Source organism: Cynocephalus volans, chromosome 1 (genome assembly GCF_027409185.1).
Source record: "Cynocephalus volans isolate mCynVol1 chromosome 1, mCynVol1.pri, whole genome shotgun sequence".
NCBI lineage: Eukaryota > Metazoa > Chordata > Mammalia > Dermoptera > Cynocephalidae > Cynocephalus > Cynocephalus volans.
Window position 1 is genome coordinate 23,569,789 of NC_084460.1, and position 24,426 is coordinate 23,594,214.

General features: G+C 42.1%; 1 pseudogene; it reads right to left on the reverse strand.

Moving 5' to 3' along the window:
* Positions 1 to 908: 908 nt before the first annotated feature.
* On the reverse strand, positions 909 to 23,751 carry LOC134369310 (structure-specific endonuclease subunit SLX4-like; annotated as a pseudogene).
* Positions 23,752 to 24,426: the final 675 nt, after the last annotated feature.

A 24,426-nucleotide genomic window follows, 5' to 3' on the forward strand; every position in this document is an offset into this window, starting at 1 on the left:
ATTTCCTGTGCTTTTGGGGTCTTGTTCATAAAGTTTTCGCCCAGTTCTACTTCCTGAAGTGTTTCCTGTTTTCTTTCTTTCTTTTTTTAATAAAGCCATTTGTTTTTATTGTACATCATAAAAAATAGACTGCACCATATTTAAAACACAAAAGGACATTCACAAGGATGTGGAGACCCAAACTTTTCTTCTTTTTTAGCCCTCCCCCATACTCCATGTGAATAAAACCCACTAACAAAGACCATGCTTGTTTTGGAGGCTGCAGAGTTGTGCTGGGCCCTTGTGCAACATTGTCTAGTTTGGAGACTACTAGTGACAATGACAAGTGTCTTGGCAGGACAGCTGGGCCAGAAGGGCTGCCCTGGGGGCATGGCAGCACAGGGAGCCTGTGGATGTCTGGTCTGCAGATTGTGGCTGGGCCTGTTCTGAGTGCTAAGAAGGAAACAGGCTCAGGCCAGCTGGGGCAGACTGAACACAACGTCCAGCTCAAGACACAAACTCATGGGCAGTCCTGCCTGGGGCTAGTGGACAGAGAAAGTGGTGGATGTGGCAGAATCAGGCCTCATCCCCACCAGCTGGTGGCAGCCCACTGCTCCTCTGGAACACATAGGGGCCATGCTGGGTTAAGGGAGACACACTGTGGTCACAGACAGAGGGAGGCACCTGGGCCCTAGATCCAGCAGGTGACATGCACCAAATGCTGCCCCAGGAAGCAGGGCCCAGAGGAGGAGGATCCAGGTTGGTGCCATCATCATTTTCACAGGCCCAGAGCAGATGTGGCCCTGAGGCCCTGGAGTGCCTGTGGAGGCCTGACTTGTTCCAGATGTCCCACATACTCCCAGCAGATGGCCCGCAGGGACTGCTGATGCTGGGCACAGACCATGGGGCAGGGGTGGGGGGTGGCCCTGTCATTTCTGCTTCCCTTTCTTCTTGCCTGCAGGCTGCTGCCTATTGCCCTTGAGCCTCTCTTCATGGGCTGCAGCAGTGGTAAAGGTGATGCACTTGGTGTCCAGTAAGTCCCACAGCTTGCCCGTGGCCACGTGGATGCTGTTCTGCTTCAGCTGGGCCTGAAGCTCCACCAGCTCAAAGGGCTGGTACAGTAGCACCTTCTGGTAGAGGGCCAGCTGGGAGCGGAGGTGGATCCTCAGCGCATCCTCTGTGTCAGTGGCCTGGACAGCTGCCTGGCTGCCTGTGACACAGTGACCCCTGCCTCAGCCTCCTCATCTTCCCCCGCACACTGGAAGGCTGTGCCAAACTCACGGGAGGAAGAATTCTGTGAGCTGAAGGAGATGTCACTGCCATCCACAGAGGTGGCTGCAGATTCCAGGGATGCTGTGAGTTGGGCATCACCATAGGGGCCTGGAACAGCCTCCTCAGCTGGTGACCAGCTCAGGAATGGGATGGTGTCACCGGACTGCTTCTATCAGGGTCGGGGACCCTGGTGTCGGAGGGTTCCTCAGACCTTTGGGGCACAGGGCTGGGTGTGGCTTCCTGCCCTGGGAGCCTTGTAGGTTTCAGCAGTGTGGGTCAGGTTGCAGGGCACCTCCAGGGGCACCTGTGAAGCCGGAATCTTGTCCTCGGAGTCTGACTCCAGGGTCTGATGAGTGTACTGGAATATCTCCTTCAGATTCAGAACCATCTGGCATTTAGGCAGAGGGTAAACTCCAAACCTATCCAGCCCCTTCTTCAGCACTGGGGTCTCCATAATGGAATACCTTAGCATTAGAGTCATGGGCACTTTGGGGGGCAAATTCTTCTTCCGATTAGCACCTTTTGGCATCTCCAACTCTTCTGGCTTCTGAGCTCGATCGGCACTTGGTTGCCTGGGCCAGAAGAGGAGCCTCTGGAGACTTCTCTTCCTCATGCCAGTTGCCCCACAGAGCTGAGTTCAAAGAGTTCAGCCTCCTGCTCCCTGGGGAGCTGGCCCATGAGGATTTCTCCTGAGATTTTCCTTGGGCTGCACAGCTTCCTGGGAAGGGGGTGGTGCCCAGGAGTCCTGGGAGCAGCAGTCTCTCTCTCGCCCTGCTGCCGGGACTGCTTGTGCTCAGGGGGGCCAGTGTGCTCGAGGTTCAAGTGGTCACTTGGGATTGGCAAGAGGGGCTCCACTTGCCAACAGAAATTGTCAACTGAACAGGGAGTTGCTGTCTAGCTAGAGGCTGCTGTCTGCCTGGTCAGAGGAGGCCACCTCCTGCTCGTCCTCACTGTCCTCAATTTCCACCATTTTGCTTGCTGTGGCCAGATTTGGCAGGCTTGGCCCAGGCGGCAAGTGCTTCTGGAACAGCCAGGTGAGATCGGTGAGTGCTCCCTCGATGGGACAGGGAGCCAGCAGAGAAGAGTGCTGGTGGCCTCCTGGGCAGGGCCTGTAAGGGCTTCAGTAGACCTGCGTCTGCTGTTGGAAGCTCCTGGAGTGACCGGAGCATGGCAGGGAGATGACATATCGGGCATGATCACCGAAAACTTCTGTGCAGCTTTGCTCACTTCCCTGTTACCCACAGGGGCCCTGGGCGTGTGTGGGGTCATCTCATCTGCGAGAGCCCTGGCCCTGAGACCTGTGATTTGGGTCTGGGATAAACAGTCATGGCTTCTGCTGGCCAGCGGGGTAGCAGGCACCAGCCACAAGGTGTCTGTGGTGTCCTTGTCAAGGCCACTGTTGTGGTCACAGAGCAGCCAGGGGGCTCCTCTGTGCCCCAAGAGTCCTGACTCTCCAGCTGTCCCCCCTCCAACCCCCTGTGACTGGGCTTCTCTTCTTAGTGGCCTTTGGGAATGCTCCTGATCTGCATTGACATCAATGACTGAAAACAAAGGACTTGGGGCCAATTTCTAGAACTTTTCTTTCTTCTGGGGATCATCAGAAACTGGCTTTATTTTGGTTTGTTCTAGCTCCAGCTCTTCATCTGAATCCAATAAAAGGATAACTTCATCTTCTTTGCTCACACTGGATGAAGAATTCTGAGCTCTAAAACTTAAATGGTCAGGATTTGATTGGGTTAGGTCAATGGATGGAGATTTTTCTGGGGAAATCAAGAACCCCTCGTTTTTGCGTTCTCACATGGAGCTACATTCTTTGCCTTTCTGGCAACCTGGTTCTTTAGATAATGCGAGAACACTGCTGTCCCTCCTCTGCTTTGATGGTACAACTAGAGACAGTAAGTTTGGGGAGCCCACGTTGGAAACTCCACTGTGCAACTGGGGTGTTAACTGGGGAAAATCCATTTAGTGATGGGAGTGGAGATGTGACTGGCCAGGGACCCTGCCATGGGGCGGCTGTGACAGGAAGCAGCATGGCTGTGGTGGGGGTGCCTGCCAGGGAGCTGCAGTATGGGAAATCTCCACCCACTAGTGCCACTTCATTCCTCGTGATCACTCATTATTTGGGAGTGTTCAGAGAATAGTCCTTGAGTTGATGGAAAGAGCTGTTCATAATCATGGACATCCACCCAGGGCAAACAGGAGCCTCCTTTTCCCCATGCCCAGCAGCCTCTGGAAGGGCTGGTGGAGCTGGAACCACCATGTGTCTCCTTCGGCAGCTCTTGCTTAGGGCTCTCTGTCTCCCTCTGTCCTCTGAGCACTGGCCCCAGAGCAGCAGAATTTCCCAGGTGGCTGGAGCCTCCTCTCTTCCTGGCCCCAGTGACTCCATTTGCTCTGCAGTTTCCAGCTGTTTTCCACACTGGACGCTTGCTAGCACACGCCCAGACACCAGACTGTCCTCCCTGAGCGGGGCAGTGTCTTCATCAGTGTCTGATGCTCTGTCCCCCTGGAGCAGCTTCTGCTGAGTAGCTGCGGATTCATAAATTTCTTCCATTTCTGCTTCATTCACCTTTTCTCTGTTTTCTTTGTGGCCCTCATTTCAACACAGTCTCTGCTTCCTCCTCTTCATCTACCCACATTGACCTCAAGAGTGCTTGGAACTTCTCGCTCTGCTTTCACAATTCTTGTCCTTCTCTTGTCATTTGTCCTCTGAATCCAGCACGAAGGGCTCTTGATTGCACAGGTGAACAGGCTTGCTCACTCCAAACCTGAGAACCAAGGGATCTCAGGTAAGGGGCCAGGTGGGGAGAAAGGCAGGTGTCTGCAGTGTAGAGGTAGCGTGGGAACATGCAGGTGGCCTCGCACTCCCATCACGCAGCTGGTCGCACTGGGTCAGGTCCCCATCCTCCACAGCAGAGAAGCCTTCGTTGTTTACATACTGACTGAGGGGTGGACATCAGGCATACCGCACAAACTTGGGGGCATACAGCACCTCCCCACTCCCCATCTGGAATTACATGTAGCTCAGGTGTGAATTATTGACCATGGTGCTGAAGTCTGCAACCAGCAACCCAAGGGAGACTGAAGCGTGGCCACTCCTCTCGAGGTGCTTCTCCTCGGATGGCAGGACAAACCCGGTCAGTGGAAGGCTTCTGGGTACCAAATCCAACCCCACACCCCCTCTAGAGCCAGCCAGGTCCTCACTGCTGGGCCACTGGCTGGCACTCAGCCCCTCCCCTGCTAGGTCCACCAGGTCCTGCAGGGCCTGGCGCTCCCTCTGGCTGGCTGATGGCGACGGGTCCCTGGGGCCACAACTGTCAGTGGAGGTGCTGTAGAGAGCAGGTGGCCCTCGCCCGCCTGGCTCTGGTTGTTCGAGCAGCACCAATGGTAGAGCAGGCTCCTGCATGAGACCCTGGACAGGCCCCTGGAGCACAAGGGGAGGCATGGCCCAGTCTCCCGTCAGGGTGCTGTTCTCCCACAATAAGGGCCAACTTCTTCAGTGGCTTGCAGGCACCCACCTGCCTTGTCCAACTCTTCCTACAAAATCCTGCTGGCAGGAAGTGGTGGCTGCTGGACACCTCCACTTACTCTGAAAGGGGCAGGGTCACACGATCCTCTATCTGTCTACCTGTGGTCTTGGAGTCCCAGACTAACAGCTGCGGGGGGGTGGGGGGATCGGGGGCTTCTTCCTCCAGCATTTCTTCTCTGCTCTGGGTCTCCACCTCTCAGAAAAAGCACTTTCCAGTCTGAGCGTCAGCATAGCTAGACTCTGCTCCATCTCAGATCTGGACAGAGCCATGGTCACCAGCAGGTCCTCCGGTTGGCCCACCTTCTGCCTCTTCTGGGGTCCCTTCTTGTTAGTGGCACTGTTTCAGACCTCCAGTGTGATTGCTGAAGCTGGACACTGTTGGGCTGCCACCTGCCTCGGGATGAGCTGTCTGCTGCTCCATGGCCTGCAGCAGGAGCTGGGGGCCAACCTCCATCTTTGCTGCACACTGTTTCAAGTGACTGATTCTGCTCTTTAAGATGAGAAACAGTTTGCCACAAATCGAGCACTTAGGGATCCGAGGTGCGGAAGGACTTAGCACCTTTTCAACCTCATCCTAGCACCTGCTCAGGTGCTGCTCCCTTCTGTCAAGTTCATAGCCGAGAGGTTCTTTTGACAGATCTGGCAGAAGAACAACCTCTTCTCTTCCCGGCTATCGTCACATGTGGATGCTCTACCCATACAAACTCCTGTTGCAGGGCCAAGGTCACCACAGTGTAGCTCTCTGTTGAAGGGAACTCGGGCCCTTACTCATTCCCCCTCATCATCTCCTCTTGAGGGCCCTTTGGGACATTTTCTTCCAGTGTGGCCTCGAGGGGGCACTCTTCTGAAGCATGTTTCAAACACTCAGGGTCTGCTCTCTTGAACTGCTGCATTCACTGTAGGACTAGCTCCGCCTTGGGGATTTGGAGGGACTTGGCACTGCTGTCCTCAGACCGGAAGGAGGGGGCTGGGAGTCACTGGTAGGACCACTCTCTGTCTGGATGCTCTGTGCTCTTTCCCAGAGCACAGGCTGATACGGAGCAGGAGCAAGACACCTCCCTCTCCATTCACAGTGAGAGCTGGTTCACTTTCTTGACTTGGTTGCTCCTTGCTTTTTAGTCCTAGGGGCCTGGCTGCCAGATGGAGGTTTCTTCTCTGCAGGGCCTTGAACGATTTCATTCTTGATAGCAGTTTGTTTAGTCCTTTTTAATTTGCTTCTTGTATGAGTGATGTTTGAGGCCTTTTGTGTATTCCTTTCTTCTGACACTTTCTTGCTTCCATTTTTTTCTCACCCTTTGGAAGAAGCTGGCACAGAGTTCTTTAAAATCATCATCTGATTCATCTGACCAGTTTTAAGGCTTTCAGGCTGGTCTTCAGAGGAGTAAGGGTCAATCTAGGGGGCATATACACAGATGAGAAAGTGAACCCGAGTGTAAGCCTAGCTGAGTCTCATTCCCACTTACAGCTCCCTTTACTTCTCACTGAGATACTTGGAAAGTTGTCACAATTGAAAAAAAAGCACTGTTTTTCTCTCCATAATTATTCTGTCATCAAAATGGTCCTCTGGTTAAAAACACGTTTAGCGCTTCCCTCTGTTAAAGTTCAGAGTACATATGAACTTGGTGCTCAGAAGATTCTCCAAGATCTCCGTGGTAATAAAGGACAATTGGTTTATTTAGTTTCACATCTCCAGCACTGCCGTGGCACCTTCTAAACAGAGACCCATATGCCTGCACATGCACTGCCTGGCACCCCTTGAATAATTACCTATGTTTTCTTTTAGTAGTTTTATAGTTTCGGATCTTATATGCAAGTCTTTAATGCATTTTGAGTTGAGTTTAGCATATGGCCAGAGGTACGGGTCTAGTTTCATTCTTCTCTATATGGATGCTTTTTCTGTGGCTATCGAGATATCATAAGGTTTTGATCTTGATTTTGTTGATGTGGTTTATCACAGTTATTGATTTGGGTATGTTGAACCATCCTTACATCCCTGGGATGAATCCCACTTGATCTCGGTGTATAATTTTTTTGATGTATTGCTATATTCAATTTGCTAATAATTGAGGATTTTGGTGTCTATGTCCATCAGAGATATTATCCTGCAGTTTTCTTTTTTTGCTGTATCTTTTTGTCTGATTTTGGTATCAAGGTGATGCTGGCCTCAAAGAATAAATTTGGGAGACCTCTGTTTCTACTTTTTTGAATGAAGAGAATTAGTATTAATTCCTCTTTAAAGGTTTAGTAGAATTCATCAGTAAAGCCATCTGGTCCTGGGCTTTTCTTTGTTTGGAGACTGCTGATTATGACTTCAATCTTATTGTTTGTTATTGGTCTGTTCAGATTTTCTATTTTTTTGTATGTGTCCAAGAATTTATGTATTTCCTCCAGGCTTTCAAATTTGTTAGTATGTATTTGTTTATAATAGTCTCTGATGATTCTTTGTATTTCTGTGGTATTGGTTGTAATGTCCCCTTTTCCATTTCTGATTTTTGTCATTTAGATCTTCTCTTTTCTTTTTTTCATTAGTTAGCTAATGGTTTGCCTATTTTATCTATCTTTTCAAAAAACAACTTTTGGTTTCACCGATCTTTTGTATCATTTTGGGGGTTTCCATTTCATTTAGTTCTGCTCTGATTTTAATTATTTCTTTCCATCCACTAACTTTGGGATTGGATTGTTCTTGTTTTTCTAGATCTTTGAGGCATAGCATTAGGTTGTTTATTTGAAATCTTTCTGTTCTTCTGATGTGAGTGTTTATTGCAATAAACTTCCCTCTTAGTACTGCTTTTACAGTATCTCACAGGTTTTGGTATTATGTGTCTTTCTTTTCACTAGTTTCAAGAAATTTTTTGATTTCCTGTTTTATTTCTTCTTGAATGCATAGGTCATTCAGGAAGGTGTTGTTTAATTTCCATGTATTTGTATAGTTTCCAGAGTTTTGCATGTTGTTGATTTCTAGTTTTAATCTGTTGTGGTCTAAAAAGACACTTGAAATTAACTCAATGTTTAAAAATTTGTTGATACTTGATTTGCAACCTAACATGTGGTCTCTCCTGGAGAATGTTCCATGTGCTGATGAGAAGAATGTATGTTATGTAGTTGTTGGATGAAATGTTCTATAGATATATGACAGGTCCAATTGGTCTAAAGTATGGTTTAAATCCTGTGTTTCTCTGTTGGTTTGTTGCCTAGATGACCTATCCAGTGCTGAGAGAGGGGACTTGAGGTCCTGTACTATTATCATATTGGGGTCTATATCTTTCTTTAGGCCTCCTGTTATTTGCTCTATATATCTGGGTGCTCTGGTGTTGGGTGCATATATATTTATGAATGTTATGTCTTCTTGCTACATACATCTTTTTATCATTATACAGTGGCCTTCTTTGTCTCTTTTTTATGGTTTCTGTTTTAAAGTCTATTTTATCCGGTGTAAGGATAGCTACTCCTGCTCATTTTTGGTTTCCATTTGCATGGTATATCTTTTTGCATCCCTTCTCTATCAGTTTGTGTGTGTCTTTACAGCTGAGGAGAGTCTCTTGAAGACAGCACGCAGTTGGATCTAGCTTTTTAATCCGATCAGTCAGTGTCTTTTGAGTGGGAGTTCAATCTGTTTACACTTAGAGTTGTTATTGAATAGTATTGCTTACTCCTGGCATTTTGTTGATTTCATTTGGATGTCTTAAATACCTTTTGTTCCTTTCTTCCCCTTTTATTGTTTGTCTTTGATGTTTGTTGGTTTTTTGAGGTGGTAAGATTAAGTTTCTATTTCTCATTTGTATTTTTGTTCTGCCAGTGGGTTTTGTTCTTTCTTGTGCATTTGTGGTAGTGATTATCATTTTTCAGATTTCTGATGCAGGACTTGCTTGAGAATTTCTTGCAGGGCTGGTCATGTGGTGGTAAACTCCTGCAGTTTTTGCTTGTCTGGGAAATACACTATTTTTTCCTCATTTCTGAAGGATAGCCTTGCTGGGTTTAGTATTCTTGGCTGGCAGATTTTTTTCTTTTAGTAATTTGAATGTATCATTCCATTTTCTTCCGACTTGTAGAGTTTCTGTTAAGAAGTCAGCTGTTGGTCAGAGACTCCCTTATAGGTGACTTGATACTTTTCTCTTGCTGTTTTTAGGACTCTCTTTGTCTTTCAGCTTTGCCAGTTTGACCATAATGTGTTTCAGAGAGGATCTTTTTGGATTGAATCTCTTTGGGGATCTTTGAGCCTCCTGGATATGAAGGTCCATGTCTCTCCCTATACCTGGGAATTTCTGTTATTACTCATTGAACAGGTTTTCAATACCTTTTCCTTTCTCCTCCCCTTCTGGAACTCCCATGACTCAAATGTTCGTGTGCTTAAGGTTGTCTGCTAGCTCTCTTAGATTTTCTTGATTTTTTAAAATTCTTTTTTCCTTTTTTGTCCACTTGGTTATTTTTAAAAGACTGTCAAGATAGAAATTCTTCTGCTTGCTCTAGCCTGTTGCCTAAGCTTTCAGTTGTGTTTTTTATTTTCTTGAATGTGAATGAATCTTTCAGTTTCATGAGTTCTGATACATTATTTTTTGAGGTATTCATCTCTTTATAAATTTCCTCCCTCATAACCTGTTTTTTTTTTTTTTCACATTTCATTATGTTGTCTAACTGAGCCTTCTCATATCTGATTGATCTTCCTTAAGATTGTTGCTCAGAATTCCTTTTCAGTCATTTCAAGGGTTATATGCTCTATAGGGTCTGGTATTTGAGAATTACTGTATTATCTTGGTGGTGTCATATTTTCTTGGTTTTTCATATTTCTAGTATCTCCGTGTTAATGTCTGGTCATCTCATAGAGCAGTTGCTTCTCCTATTACTCTAGAGTGGGATTTGAAGAGAGATACTTCCTCTTCTTTTTCCAGTCTCTGCTGGTAACTCTCCTGTGTCAAGGCAGTCGAGTGGGCAGCAGGCTGCTTGCCCAGTGGCTGTGGCTCCTACTGTGGCTGTGAGCTGCCCTTGAGCAGCAGTGGGTGTGGTGGTATCTCTGATGGACCACCCATGCAGAAGTGGTGTTTTTTGCATGCTCCTGCCTTCCGCCAGGTTGGGGGGTGGGCTGCCTATGGCTCCTGCCTAGGACCCTGTGTATGCTCCTGCCTTCTGCCAGGTGGTGGGGACTGCCCACAGCTCCTGCCTAGGACACCATGCATGCTCCTGCCATCTTCCAGGCCAAAGTACTCCATTTTAAATTGTCTCATACCAGCATCTTAGAAACTATTTTTCATAGTTTCTAGAAACATGTATTTTCTCACAGAACAATTTTTATCCTTACTAACAAACCCAAGTATATAGCTTTAAAAGTACTATATAAAAATAAGATGCTCATGTATATAAACTTTAACCTTATGCTCAATAATTAATGTTTTAGTATTTTAACTTATTTGAAATGAACTGGACATTTAATGAGTATCTATTACTTAATTTCACCTTAAAGTTTTAAGTTGTCAAAAATCTTTTTTTAAATATATATTTTATTCATCCTAAGAAGACTTTTTAAAACTATGAACAGTTCATTTATGAACATTTATGCCTAATTTACTTAATTTTTTATAGTATGCTTGAATTGTTAATGAAAATTTTATGAAACACTGAACAAAACAAACCATCATTTCAAGTTATTTTTCTGTTAACCATTCTTATAGCATGTTAGGCAGTTACCACCTGAACAAGAATTTAACCTCAGTTAAATACATGGATGTTTTGTTGATCAGAAGATGCAGCTATTTTCCTTAACCCAACAATATTAAGCTGGGCCTTATTTACCTAAGATTTACCTAAGTCATGTGAACAAAAAAGCATTTGAGTTAGGTTTTCCCTTCTAATAAAGTAAAATAAAACATTTGATCAAAATGCTTACTCTTTCTTTAAATCAATTGATTAGAGCTCTTTTGTATATTTTGGTAGAGAAATATCACATACACTTAACACATACAGATACATAGACATATGGACTCACAGACAGAAGCTAATCTTATAGCTTTCATTAAGATTCTTCGTTTGTCAATTTTTAAATAGTTTCTCTTCCCCCTTAGACTATCAATCCTTTAATTCCCCATTCCATCGCCCTAAACAATAGTTAGCTGGGCACCCCAAAATTTTGCACTTCCAAAGGGATAAATCCCAGATGTAACAAGATAGACAATTTGCCCAAACAAAGAAAGGCCCATTTAATACAATTTACAGAAAAAACAACTTAAACAAAGGTAACCATTTCTTATATAAACTTCAATCAATGTCTTCCCCACTGCAAAAGTTTCTAGTGGTTTAGGTGTAGAGAGGGAGGTTCCTTTATAAATAATGATTTCCTTTATCAATGCGAATTTCTTTTACAAAGAGTTTCAAAATATCCAACTAGATGTCCTGGATTATAAAGTTAACTGTTTTGAAAGTTCCTTGGAGGAGTTATCTCTAGGGTTCGAAAAATCCTTCAGTAAACTTAATTCAGTTTTAGGCCAAGGGGTAAAAAGCAAAACTTACCAGTTCCATTTGTAGGCATTTGTATTTTATTTTGTTTATTTTTTTAATACAATTTTATTTATATGTATTTTTGTGGGGTACAGTGTGTTGTTTCAATACATGCATATCTTGCACAATGATTCACTTAGGGTAGATAGCATAGTTTTATCCCCATTAGTTCACCCCTTATTTATTTTAAAAGGGGCTATAATTTCAGTGGGATGGGGCCATTGGTTCTGCAACCTCAGAACAAAGGAAAGAAAATTCAGACAAATCAGGAGAAGGAGCAGACAAGGAAGGAGTTATAGGAGCCAGTGAAAAGGACCGGGAACACAAGGACAGAGAGTCAGGTTTATTTGCTTTCTTTTCTAGCAACTTGGATCTTTTCTCAGAGGCAACAATAGTGATTTCCCTTTTTGGTAGCTTCCATTCACCACTTAAAATAATGTTCTCATTGATTTGGGGAAACACAAAACCCCTTCTTTTCCAATTGGGTTCTTAGATACATAAGCTTAGGCACATCAAAGGATGCCCAATGTGGCCATTGCTGGGGGTGATCATCCTTTGTTAACTGTGCCCAAAGAGAAAGATATATACAAGAATCCAGGCCATATGTACAAAACATAAAGCCTGCAGGAGTGCCAGAGAGAGGGAAGCCAGATCAAGAAGAAAGCTTAGAAGATAGGGTACGCATGTCTGTATGGAGGAGTCCCTTCCTTTATTAACCTACATAGAGGAATCCCTTCCGTTATTTATTAATAAAATTTGAATAGATCTTTATGAGAAATTTCTCCCTTAATCCTGCAGACCTCTGCCGATATGGAAGGTTGGAGTTGGGGTTGCGAGAGGACCTTACCTTATCACCTCTAGAAGGTTGAGAGCCCACTCAGATGACAAAAAGCCCTTGAATGCATGCCATGGAGAGAACTGAGATGATCCAGAGGCCATCTGTGGTCACTTTGCACCCCATCCTCATTGCCAAAATTGCCTAAGCAAACACTTCAGCCTGTAAGGGAATTTAAATGAGGCTTTTGTTTGCAAACTAGGGAAACTGCCTCTCAGCATGATAAGTCTGCCCAACAATCAGAGAAAGTGGGGAGGTTTTATTGTGTAAGTTCAGGAAAAGTCTAAGCAGTAAACAAATTCCAAACATTGTATAAAGACAGAACTGATAACTAGGACATATTAAATAATGATTTCTCAGGCCTTTTACAATATTTATGGCTACTCTCACCTAGACTACTCAACTCATAAGTAATCCTCCTTTGTTTAAAATACAACAGGTTAACAACCATCTCATTTTCCAAGGATTTCTCTAAACAGTGTCATCTACATTTATCTAAGTAATAGGATCTTGGTGATAACAAATTCCCTGTAAAGAGTTTGTTTGTCAAGCAATGAATTCTAATGGAAGGTCAGCTAGAAGAGAAAAAGTCAATTAAGTTTAAAAAAAAAAAATGGATTCACTGTGATTCTTTTTTCTTTTATTCTCCTTTCCTGTCTTCTTTTCTTCTTCACCAGATTCAACTGTAGTCATATTTTTTTTTTTTTTTTTTTAGTTTTGGTAAAATGTATATAACATAAAATTTGCCATTCTAATCATTTTAAGTATAAATTCAGTGGAATTAATCATACTCATATCTGCAATGTTATATAACATCACCACTATTTCCTAAATTGTTTATCACCTCAAACAGAAACTCTGTACTCATTAAGCAATAATTCCCTATCCACCCTCCCCAGCCCCTTGAAACTTCTAATCTAGTTTCCATCTTTATGAATTTGCCTATCCTAGATGTATTATATAAATGGAATTATACAATATTTTCTTTTGTATCCAGTTTATTTCACTTGGCACAATGTTCTCAAGGTCCATTCATTTTGTAGAAGATATCAGAACTTTATTCCTTTTCATGGCTGAATAATATTCTGAAACACATTTTGTTTATTAATTCATCTGTTGATGGACACATAGGTTGTTTATACCTTTGGCTATTGTGAATAATGTTGCCATGAACATTTGCATACAAATATTTATTTGAGTTCCTCTTTTGAATTCTTTTGGGCATATACCTAGGAGTGAAATTAATACAACATCTTTTTGTAAGAATGTGGGTCTTTTGGGGTCTGCACTTAGCCATGAGATCTTCATATTTCTGTGACTGCCAAGCCTTTCTTCCTCCCTCCTTTTCTCTTTTTTTCCCTACTTTTCCTTAGAATGGACCATTTTTTTAATCCACATGCCTCCAGAGATTTTTCCTATGCATTACTAAATTTATGATGATATAGAAAGTAAATATTTTATAGCTTTTAAACACTGCTTTCCTGTAAGTATCGTTTTAAAAATCATTGTATTCACTCAACGACTTGACTTTGCACACTTTCTAGGCTAATAGGTGTAGATTTATCTCATTCAAAACTGCTGCATAGTATTCCATAGCATGGATAGGCATGGTTTATTTGGACTTTCCCTATTGATAGACACTTAGGTTGTATTTATGATTGCAGCAGTGTTGTAATAAACATTCCTTCGTGTGTGCCTTCTCATACTCATTGGATCGGTACCAAGAAACAGAGTCACTGAGACACATAACAACCATGTTTTAAATTTTAAAAGTTACTGCCCCTTGGTCCTCCATAGAGTCTACAAGAGAACTCATTCACTCTCATCCTCACTGACACTGATGTTACATGTGGCAGAGGTAGCCAGCTGCAGTGGATTGAATGCTCCCCCTCGGAAAGTCATTGAAGCTTAATCCCCACTGTTAACTGTTGAGGGTGGGAAATCCTCTCATGGTGATTGAAAGGTGGGGCCTTGAAGAGGTGATTAGATTGTAAGGACCAGGCCCCAGTAAATGGAATAAGAAGTTGATGGTTTAATGGTGGTCGTGGGCACGGTTCTGAGGCCCTTAGAAGGAGAGTGCATAAGGAGCTCTCTGCTTCCACCATCCTGCCATATGAGACCCTTGTGTCACTGTCACCACCAACAAGGCCTTTACCAAATGTGTTCCTTGGACTTTGAACATCCTGGCTCCTGAAACTGTAAGCAATAAGTTTCGTTTTCTTACTAATTACCCAGTTCCAGGTATTTTGTTATAAGCAACAGAAGCAGACTGACATATCAACTGTCCACTGCAGAGCCCTGCTCTTGTTCTGTAGTCTAGAATTGTTGCGAAGAGGCAGCCTCCCAGTCAAGGACTGCATTTCCCAGCCTCTCTTGCCTTTGCCTTTAGGTGAGCCATGTCACTGTGGGCTCAAAGAAAATTGGGCAGAAGTAATGAGCTGGCCTATGTAAACCTCTGGCACAATTCTTCCTCAGAATCTACTGGGGGCTCCCAGGCCCATAGCTAGCAACAGAGACACAAGAGGAAATCAGCCTGAGTCTATGAGTGTCATTGTGGAACCGAGCACCCCTCCCTGTCGCTGTTGATTTGTCTTTTGTTGAAGATAAAATTAAGTCTATTTTGTTGAGTTAGTGAGATTTTGAAATCTGTCTGTTAACAGCAGCTATTATTACCTTACTAGCATATTATCTCACGATAGTGCTTTTGCCAATCTAATGGGTAAAAATTATCTTGTTTTAATTTGCATGTCTCTGGATGCTAGTAAAACTGGGCATGTTTTCATATACTTATTTGTCACAGCACTTTATATATATATAACCTCTTTTAATCTATAATAGTCTAGTAAATTTGTTGTTGTAACCATTTAAAGATAAATAATTTTTTATTTATTGAGTCCTGAGTCCCATTGCCAGTAAGTTATGAAAACAGACTCTAAACTCAGGTCTGTCTGGTTCCAAAGCCATTTGGGGTGGGAGATGGTCAGGGTTTGGGGAAAGGTGAACATTAGTTCACCTCGAGAGGGCATTAGTTTTCAGATTTTTATTTTTAGTTATGAAATCCTGTCTTTAAAGGAAGTTTTCTATGGTGGCCTAATAACACTGATGATGATAGTGATGACGATGGTGGTGATGATGGTGATGATGAAGAAGAAAATGATGGTAAACATTAGAGCCAAGGTCCTAGGCTGGAGGAAGACCAGTTCTTTTCATAGAGTGAATCTTTATTATTTTCTTGTGTTCATTCATTTATTCATTCTTTCAAAAAATATTTATTGAACATCGCCTATGTTTTAGGTACTGTTTTAGGCACTTGGGAAATAACGGTGAACAAGACCAAATTTCTACCCCAATGAAGGGTTGCTACATCTCACAACTCCAGGGGGTACTATTAACCTTATGCTATATATGAACCATACTTCCTAGAGCTGTGTGACATGGTAGTGCTGGTCCATAGACCTTACATTCTAGAGGAGATGATGAATAATAAATGGGTAGACAAATAACTATAAAATACCATATCAGGTGCTATATTAGTGCCATACCAAAAATAGAGCAAAGCAATGGATGTGGAGTGAAGGTCTTCCTGTTTACAGGGACTATAAAAACACCAGTGAAAGGTGAAACCTTAAAGGACTACACAGACTGGGGAATGGTCAAGGTTTCTGAGAGGGTCTGGCATTGCTTGCTGGACACAGGCTCCTCTGGGCTCCCACAAGCATTGCTTGTAACTAGAGCAACAGTTTCTAAATTTGGCTCCAATTAGAATCACCTGGAGAATTTTAAAAATTACTGATTCCTGGGTATCATCCCAGGGATTCAGATTTAATTGATCTGGAATGTCACCTGGGCATCTGGAGTTCTTAAAACTTCACTCTCCCATCTTCTGAAAGATCTTGGAATTAGAGAAAAGGAGCTGGGTTTAGGTTTAAGGTTCATCTTTGATGTGGGAAGTTCTCTTGGGCTTTCCCTCTTCTCACCTCCAAACGTGAGCAGAATCACAGGAACACTTGCAGACAGGTTGATTTAGCACTGCTCTAGTACTTGGTTTTGTGGTGACCAACTGCCTTTGGTAACTAGACACTTGACAAGCTGCTAGATTGGAGCAGAATTCTCCAAAAGTTCTGTTTGCAGTTGACAAGTTACCCCCTTACTGTCATTAACTTACAGCCCCACCATCTGCTTACATGTAAGATTGACATGTTTTTCTGCTCTGTGTTGTGACAGTGGCTTTTTCCAAATCAGACAATATTAAAGGGTTATTGCATTTACACCTTCTTTGGGATCACTTCATAGCTCTGCCACTTATTAGATGTATGATCTTGAGAAGGTTACTGAGCCCCTCTGTCTTTGATTCCCTCATCCATAAATGGGAATAATAGTGTCTACCTGTAATCATATCTACCAGGAAGGGTTATCAAAGGGTGCCTGGCACATAGGCTTCACAAATATTAGTCTTTCTCTACATTAACCCTAAAACAATTATTGGGAGTTATGTATAGAATCCTCCAAAACTCCCCAATGAGAAAGGCCTGTGACTTGCTAGGCCTCCCTGATTTCCAATCCCACCCAAAGACTTCAGTCCATGGGCCAAGGCTTTGTCATTCTACTTTGATTTTCCAGGTTTTCCCAGGGTTGGTGTGGTCTAGTCAATTGTGATCAGTAGGGCCACACAGTGTGAGTTATGGCTGCTTCCATAGCAAATGTGAAGGAGGGATTTTTTTTTTTTAGTTCCCATAATGGGAATTGAAAGATTGCTTCTAATTATTGTGACTTATCTTCACTGATCTTAGAGGAAGAATAGTGCCCTCCCCATCAGATGGCTCAAGTTGCTATTAAATGATTGTGGCAGATAACATTTTCCAAAGATAGCCACCATATATACCCCAACCCACATGTACTTCTTACAATGTGATTCTGACATTCCTCACTCCTCCCATTAAGTGATGGGGGTCCATGTTTCCTCCCCTTGCACCTAAGTGGACTTTTGTGACTACCCAATCAGTACAATATGGCAGAAGTGAAGTTATTTGACTTCCAAGGGTAGATCATGAAACTTCCATGCACTTCTGTTCCTTGCCCAGTAAGAAGACTCACTAGAGGTGGCTAGCACTTGTTTCTAATACAAAAAAGTCCAAAGTAACAAGTAGATAGTCATCTGTAGAGTGTGTAGGAGAAAACAATGGAATCCAGTTAAAAAGTAAGGCATCCCCCGCAAGATATGGAAACTGGAGACAGCAACATAGAAGGACAAGGGAAACTCCTGATTAGGACCAGTGTGGAGTCTGGAGAAACCCTGCATTGCCAGGACAAGTTAGGTGGGGAGGGGCCAGCGGCCAGCAGTCCCACCATAGACACCTGCAAACTAAGCTACAGAGAACCATGTGGCCCTTGTAGACAGTGAGCCCAGCATGTAGAATGGATAAGGGCCCACATGACTATATTTTCTCAGAGGGGAACTACATGTAGAGTTATGCTCACCCCCCTCAGTTCTGGGTTGCATGGGCATCACTATTTTGGGATTGGAGCCAGGGGAGCTCAGAGTTCTACCAATCCAGTAGTCCTGCACACCCCACAGCTGCCTGGATACATACCCTCTTTCCTCCCAGGAACTCAGAGCCCCACTCAACATGGGGAAACTGCCTGAGCCAGGGAAGAGTGAAGGTACCATATCAGTGATCTGATCCATCCATGCCCTTTTTCTCCAGGGAGCTCAGAACCCCACCTGGCTCAAAGACTCATCCCCACTGCAGTGGACAGTGAGCAGGAGTTGTGCTGGCCCCTTGTGCCAGATGCCTGGTTCCATGCCCTCCTTCTCCTCTGGGAGCTCAGAGGTCTGTCTGATGTAGTGAGCCTACTCTCAGTAGTGGAGAGCAGACTGGGTGAGCACAAGAACCTAGATCCATGCCACCACAGAGGAAGTATGGGGAGCAAGCTGGCAGTTACTACTGTGCTCACTCAGAACCAAAACTACAAAGTCCAACCCAACGATCAATATAAAACACTTCTACAGGTAAGAGTCTTTCCCCTCAAAAACCACTCCAAAAACTAAAAGTGACTACACCACCAGATGCCCAGACATCAATGCAGAGATATGAAAAGCATGGGGAAAAAAAGGGAAACATAACTCCCCGCAAAGAAGACTATAATTCTGCAATACCAGACCCCAAACAACAGGAAACTAGTGAATTACTTGAAGAGGAATATCAAACAGAAACTTTAAGAAAACTCAGCATCATGGATGAAAAAATAGAGAGAAATCACAATGAAGAAAGAAAAAAAAAAAATCACCCAGGACACATATATGAGAAATTCAACAAAGAAATAGAAACAATAAAAAAGAACCAAGCAGAAATTCTGGAACTGAAGAATTCATCCAATGAAAAAAATTAAAAATAAAAATACAACCAAGAGCATAAGCAGCAGGCTAGAACAAGCAAAAGAAAGAATTTCTGAACTAAAAGAGAGGCTTTTTGAAATAATACAGTTAGACCAAAGAATTTTTAAAAATGAAGAAATCCTACAAGATCTTTTTGATAAACTTAAGCATACAAACATCCATATTATAAGTGTACCAGAAGGAGAAGAGAAAACAAAAAGCATCGAAAGCCTATTTAATGAAAGAATACTAAAATCTTTCCAAGCATTGGGATAGATATGGTGTCACAGATCCAATAAGCTCAAAAATCCCCAAACAGATTCAACCCAAATGGACCTCCCCAAGATACATTATAGTCAAATTGTCAGAAGTCAATGACAAAGAAAAAATTTTAAGAACAGCAAGAGAAAAGTGTCAAATCCCCTGTAAGGGAATCCCCATCAGGCTAACAGCAGACTTCTCAACAGAAACCGTACAGTCCAGGAGAGAGTGGGATGACATATTCAAAGTGATAAAAGAAAAACAACTTCCAACCAAGAATATCATATCCAGCAAAGCTTTTCTTCAGAAATGAAGGAGAAATAGTATCTTTACCAGATTAAAAAAACTGTGGGAATTCATCACCACAAGACCAGCCATTCAACAAATCTTCAAGGGAGTCTTACATCTGAAATCAAAAGAGCGATATATAGCACCATAAATAAATGAGAAAGAATAAAAACCACTAGTAGAACAGACACACAAATGAGAAAGAGAAAAAATATATATCCTAACACTACAAAACACACACACACACACACACACACACACACACACACCAAACAGCAAACACAAACAATAAAAGGGAAAGAAAGGAATGTAATGAATATAAAATAACCATTAAAAAGTAATAAAATGGCAGGAACAAGGCAATACCTTTCAATAACAACCCTGAATGCAAATGGGTTAAATTCCCCACTTCAAAGATGTAGACTGGCTGAACAGGTTAAAAAAATAGACCCAACTACATACTGCCTGCAAAAAATTCACTTCACCTATAAAGACAAACATAGACTAATAATGAATGGTTATAAAAAGATACCAAAAACAAGCAGAGTTGCCATACTTATATCAGATGAAATAGACTTCAAACCAAGAACTATAAAAAGATATAAAGAAAGACATTATACAATGATAAAAAGATCAATGCAGCAAGAAGCTATAACAATTATAAATATACATGCACGCAACATCAGAGCACCCAGATACATAAAGTAACTGATATTGGATCTAAAGGGATAGTTAGACCCAACATAATAATACTTGGCCACTTTAACATGCATCTCACAGCACTGGACAGATCATCTAGACAAAAAATTAGCAGAGAAATATTGGATTTAAACAGCATTTTAGACCATATGGACTTGACAGACATTTACAGAACATTTCATCCAACAACTGCAGAATATGCATTCTTCTTATCAGCACATGGATCATTCTTTGACCATATTAGGCCACAAATCAAGTACCAACAAATTTAAAAGGACTGAAATCATATCAAGTATATTTTCAGAACATAATGGAATAAAATTAGAAATTAACAACAAACAAAACTTTGTGAACTATACAAATACATGGAAATTTAAAAACTTGCTTCTGAACAACCAATGGGTCGAAGAAGGAATAAAGCAGAAAATAAATGAAACAAATGAAAATTGAAGCACAACTTACCAAAACCTGTGTGATACTGCAAAAGCAGTATTGAGAGGGAAATTTACTGCAATAAGTGCTTACACCAAAAGAATAGAAAAACTTCAAATAAACGACCTCACTTTACACCTCAAAGAACTAGAAAAACAAGAACAATCCAATCACAGAAGTAGTAGATGGAAAGAAATAATTAAGATCAGAACAGAACTAAACGAAATAGAGACCAAAGAAATGATACAAAAGATCAATGAAACAAAAAAAAGTTTTAAGATAAACAAAATAGACAAGCCATTGGCCAGACTAACTAAAAAAAAGAGACAAGACTCAAATAACAAAAAATCAGAAATGAAAAAGGACACATCACAACTGATATTAAAAAGAATCATAAAGACTAATACGAACAACTATAAGCCAAAAGTTTTGAAAACCTGGAGAAAATGTATAAATTTCTGGACTTATACAAATTGGAAAGACTGAACCAAGAAAAAACAGAAAACCTGTACAGACCAATAATGAGCAACAAGATTGAAGCTGTAATCAGCAGTCTCTCAACAAAGAAAAGCCCAGGACCAGATGGCTTCACTGCTGAATTCTACCAAACCTTTGAAGAAGAATTAACACCAATCCTTTTCAAACTATTCCAAAAAATTGAAACAGAGGCCATTCTTCCAAACCCATTCTCTGAGGCCTGATACCAAAATCAGACAAAGACACAACAAAAAAAAGAAAACTACAGGCCAATATCCTTGATGAATATAGATGCAAAAATTCTCAACAGAATATTGGCAATCAGAACACAAGAGCACATCAAAAAGATTATACACCATGATCAGGTGAGATTCATCCCAGGGATGCAAGGATGATTCAACATACATAAATCAATAAATGTGATACACCACGTCAACAAAATAAAGGACAAAAACCACATGATTATCTCAATAGATGCAGAAAAAACATTTGACAAAATTCAACATCCCTTTGTGACAAAGAATCTCAACAAGTTAGGTATAAAAGGAAAGTATCTCAACATGATAAAAAGCATATATGACAAACCCACCACCAACATCATCCTGAATGGAGAAAAGTTGAAAGCTTTTCCTTTAAGAACAGGAACAAGACAAGGATACCCACTCTCACCTCTCCTGTTCAACATAGTATTGGAAGTACTAGCCAGAGCAATCAGGCAAGAGAAAGAAACAAAGAGCACTCAAATTGGAAAAGACAAAGCCAAATTGTCCCTGTTTGCAGATGATATGATCTTATGTATAGAAAATCCTAAAAACTCTACTAAAAACTCTTAGAGCTGATAAGTGAACTCAGTAATTTTGCAGGAACTAGCAGAAAAAGAAATCAAGATATCAAGCCCATTTACAATAGCTACCAAAAGAATAAAATACCTAGGAATAAATTTAAATTTAGCCAAGGAGGTGAAAGATCTCTGCAATGAAAACTGCAAGACACTGCTGAAAGAAAGAGGACGCAAAAAGATGGAAAGACATACATGTTCCAGGACTGGAAGAATTAATGTTTTGAAAATTGATCTACAGATTCAATGCAATCCCCATCAAAATACCAATGACATTCTTCACAGAAATAGAAAAAACAATCCTAACATTCATATGAAACAAGAAAAACCCCAAATAGCCAAAGCAATCCTAATACATAACTAAATATAGCCAGAGGCATTACACTACCTGACTTCAAATTATACTACAAAGCTGTAGTAACCAAAACAGCATGATACTGGCATAAACACAGACACTCGGACCAATGGAACAGACAAGAGAACCCAGATATCAATCCACGTACTTATAGCCGAGTGGTCTTCAACAAAGGCACCAAGAATGTACATTGGAGAAAGGCACCTCTTCAGTAAACGGTGCTGGGAAAACTGGATATCCATGTGTAGAAGAATGAAATTAGACCTGTACATCTTGCCATATATCAAAATCAACTCAAAATAGATTAAAGACAAATATAAGACCTGAAACTATAAAACTTCTAGAAGAAAATATAGGGGAAACACTTCAGGATGTAGGACTGGGCAAAGACTTTATGAATAAGACCTCAAAATCACAAGCAACAACAACAAAAATAAACAAATGGGATTATATAAAACTAAAAGTCTTCTGTACAGCAAAGGAAACAATTAACAGACTGAAAAGATAACCTACAGAATGGGAGAAAATATTTGCAAACTATACATCTGTCAAGGGATTAATATCCTGAATGTACAAGGAACTCAAACAACTTAACAGTAAAAATAATAACAATAATTTGATTGAAAAATGGGCAAAGGAGCTGAATAGACATTTCTCAAAAGAAGACATACATATGGCCAAGAAGTATATGAAAAAATGCTCAGCATCACTAATTGTTGGGTAAATGCAAATCAAAACCACGTAGAGATATCAACTTGACCCAGTTAGACTGGCAATTATCAAAAAGAGAACAAGTACTGGTGAGGATGCAGAGAAAGGGAACCCTCCTACACTGTTGGTGGGACTGTAAATTAGCACAGCCATTATGGAAAACAGTATGGAGGTTTCTGAAACAACTGCAGATAGAACTACCATGTGATCCAGCAATCCCATTTCTGGGTATATACACAAAGGAGTCGAAATCATTATGTAGAAGGGATACCTACACTCCCATGTTTATTGCAGCTCTGTTTACAATAGCCAATATATGGAAACAATCTAAATGTCCATTGACAGATGACTGGATAAGGAAAATGTGGTATATACACAATTGAATACTACTAAGCCATAAAAAATAGTGAAATTCTGCCATTCACAGCAGCCTGGATGAGCTTGGAGAAAACTATTTTGAGTGAAACAAGCCAGGCATGGGAAGAGAAATACCACAGTGTATTCACCCGAAAGTGGGAGCTAAGAAAGAGAGGGAGGGAGAGGAGGAGGGAGGGAGGGAGGGAGGGAGGGAGGGAGGGAGGGAGGGAGGAAGGAAGGAAGGAAGGAAGGAAGGAAGGAAGGAAGGAAGGAAGGAAGGAAGGAAGGAAGGAAGGAAGGAAGGAAGGAAGGAAGGAAGGAAGGAAGGAAGGAAGGAAGGAAGGAAGGAAGGAAGAAAACACAATAATACATTGAACTTTCAGAAGGAGAGAACAGAACTGTGGTTACTAGAGGTGGGAAAAGGGGGAGGGGAGGGGGTTAGCAAGAACGTGGTTGATGGACACAATGAACGGTTACATTTTGTAATGATGAACATGCTAATTATCCTGATTTGATCATCACACGTTGTACCCAATTATTGATAGTCAACTCTTTGCCCCACAAATACGTATAACCAATTATGTTTCAATTAACAAAAATTCCATGCCCTTCTGCCTTGTTCTGTGAGGACATTTACACTTGAAACAGCCATCAAGATGTGAGGAAGCCCAAGAAGCCACACAGAGAGGACAGAGGTGGGTGTTCTGATCCAAAGGTGTGGTCCCAGCCACCAGCCAATATCACCTGCCAGTCGTGAGCAAGTGAAGTGAGCCTTCAGGAGATTACAGCCCCCCTCTGTCCAGTCATCGCTGCCTTCAAGCCACTTCAGCTGATGCTGCAGGGGACAGAGATAAGCCATGCCTACTGAACCCTGTCCAAATTACAGACTCATGAGCAAAATAAGTGATTGTTGTCATTTTAAGACACGAAGTTTTGGGATGGTTTATTACCTAACAACAGATAGTGGCTACCATGGTCATCTTGTTATACTGATATTTGGTTATCTAAGGACCAAGCCACACTGTTGCTGGTTGAACAGGGGTCGGCTAGAAGGGAAGACCTCCTTTCTCGAATGCAAACATGTGTCTCAGAAGAAAAATTAAAATTTGAAGTCAGGACTTTATAGAGGAATGCTGAGCAAATATTCACTCTCTTTCTCCCCGACTGTGGAAGGAGGGCACTTCCCTGCCCTTTCTTGACTATCGGCCAATGGGATATGGTGGAAGTGACAGTTTGCCAATTCTGAGCTTAGGCTTTAAGCAACGTAGCAAGTTTCCACTCATCCTCTTGAGCACCTGCCATCCACCATGAGAAGAACATAGCTTAGCAGTCACTGCTCCTTCAGCCTCAGTTGCAGAATGAAGACACACAATGAACTTTGACCAGATCTGAAGCTGAGGTCATCTAGGTTCAGCTGAGCCCAGGCAACCCACAGCAACCAACACAGCCCACCCACACACCTCTGAGCAAGAAATAAGTGTTTGCTTTTGTGAGCCACTAAGATCTCAAGGGTGTTTGTCTCTGCAGCAGTGGC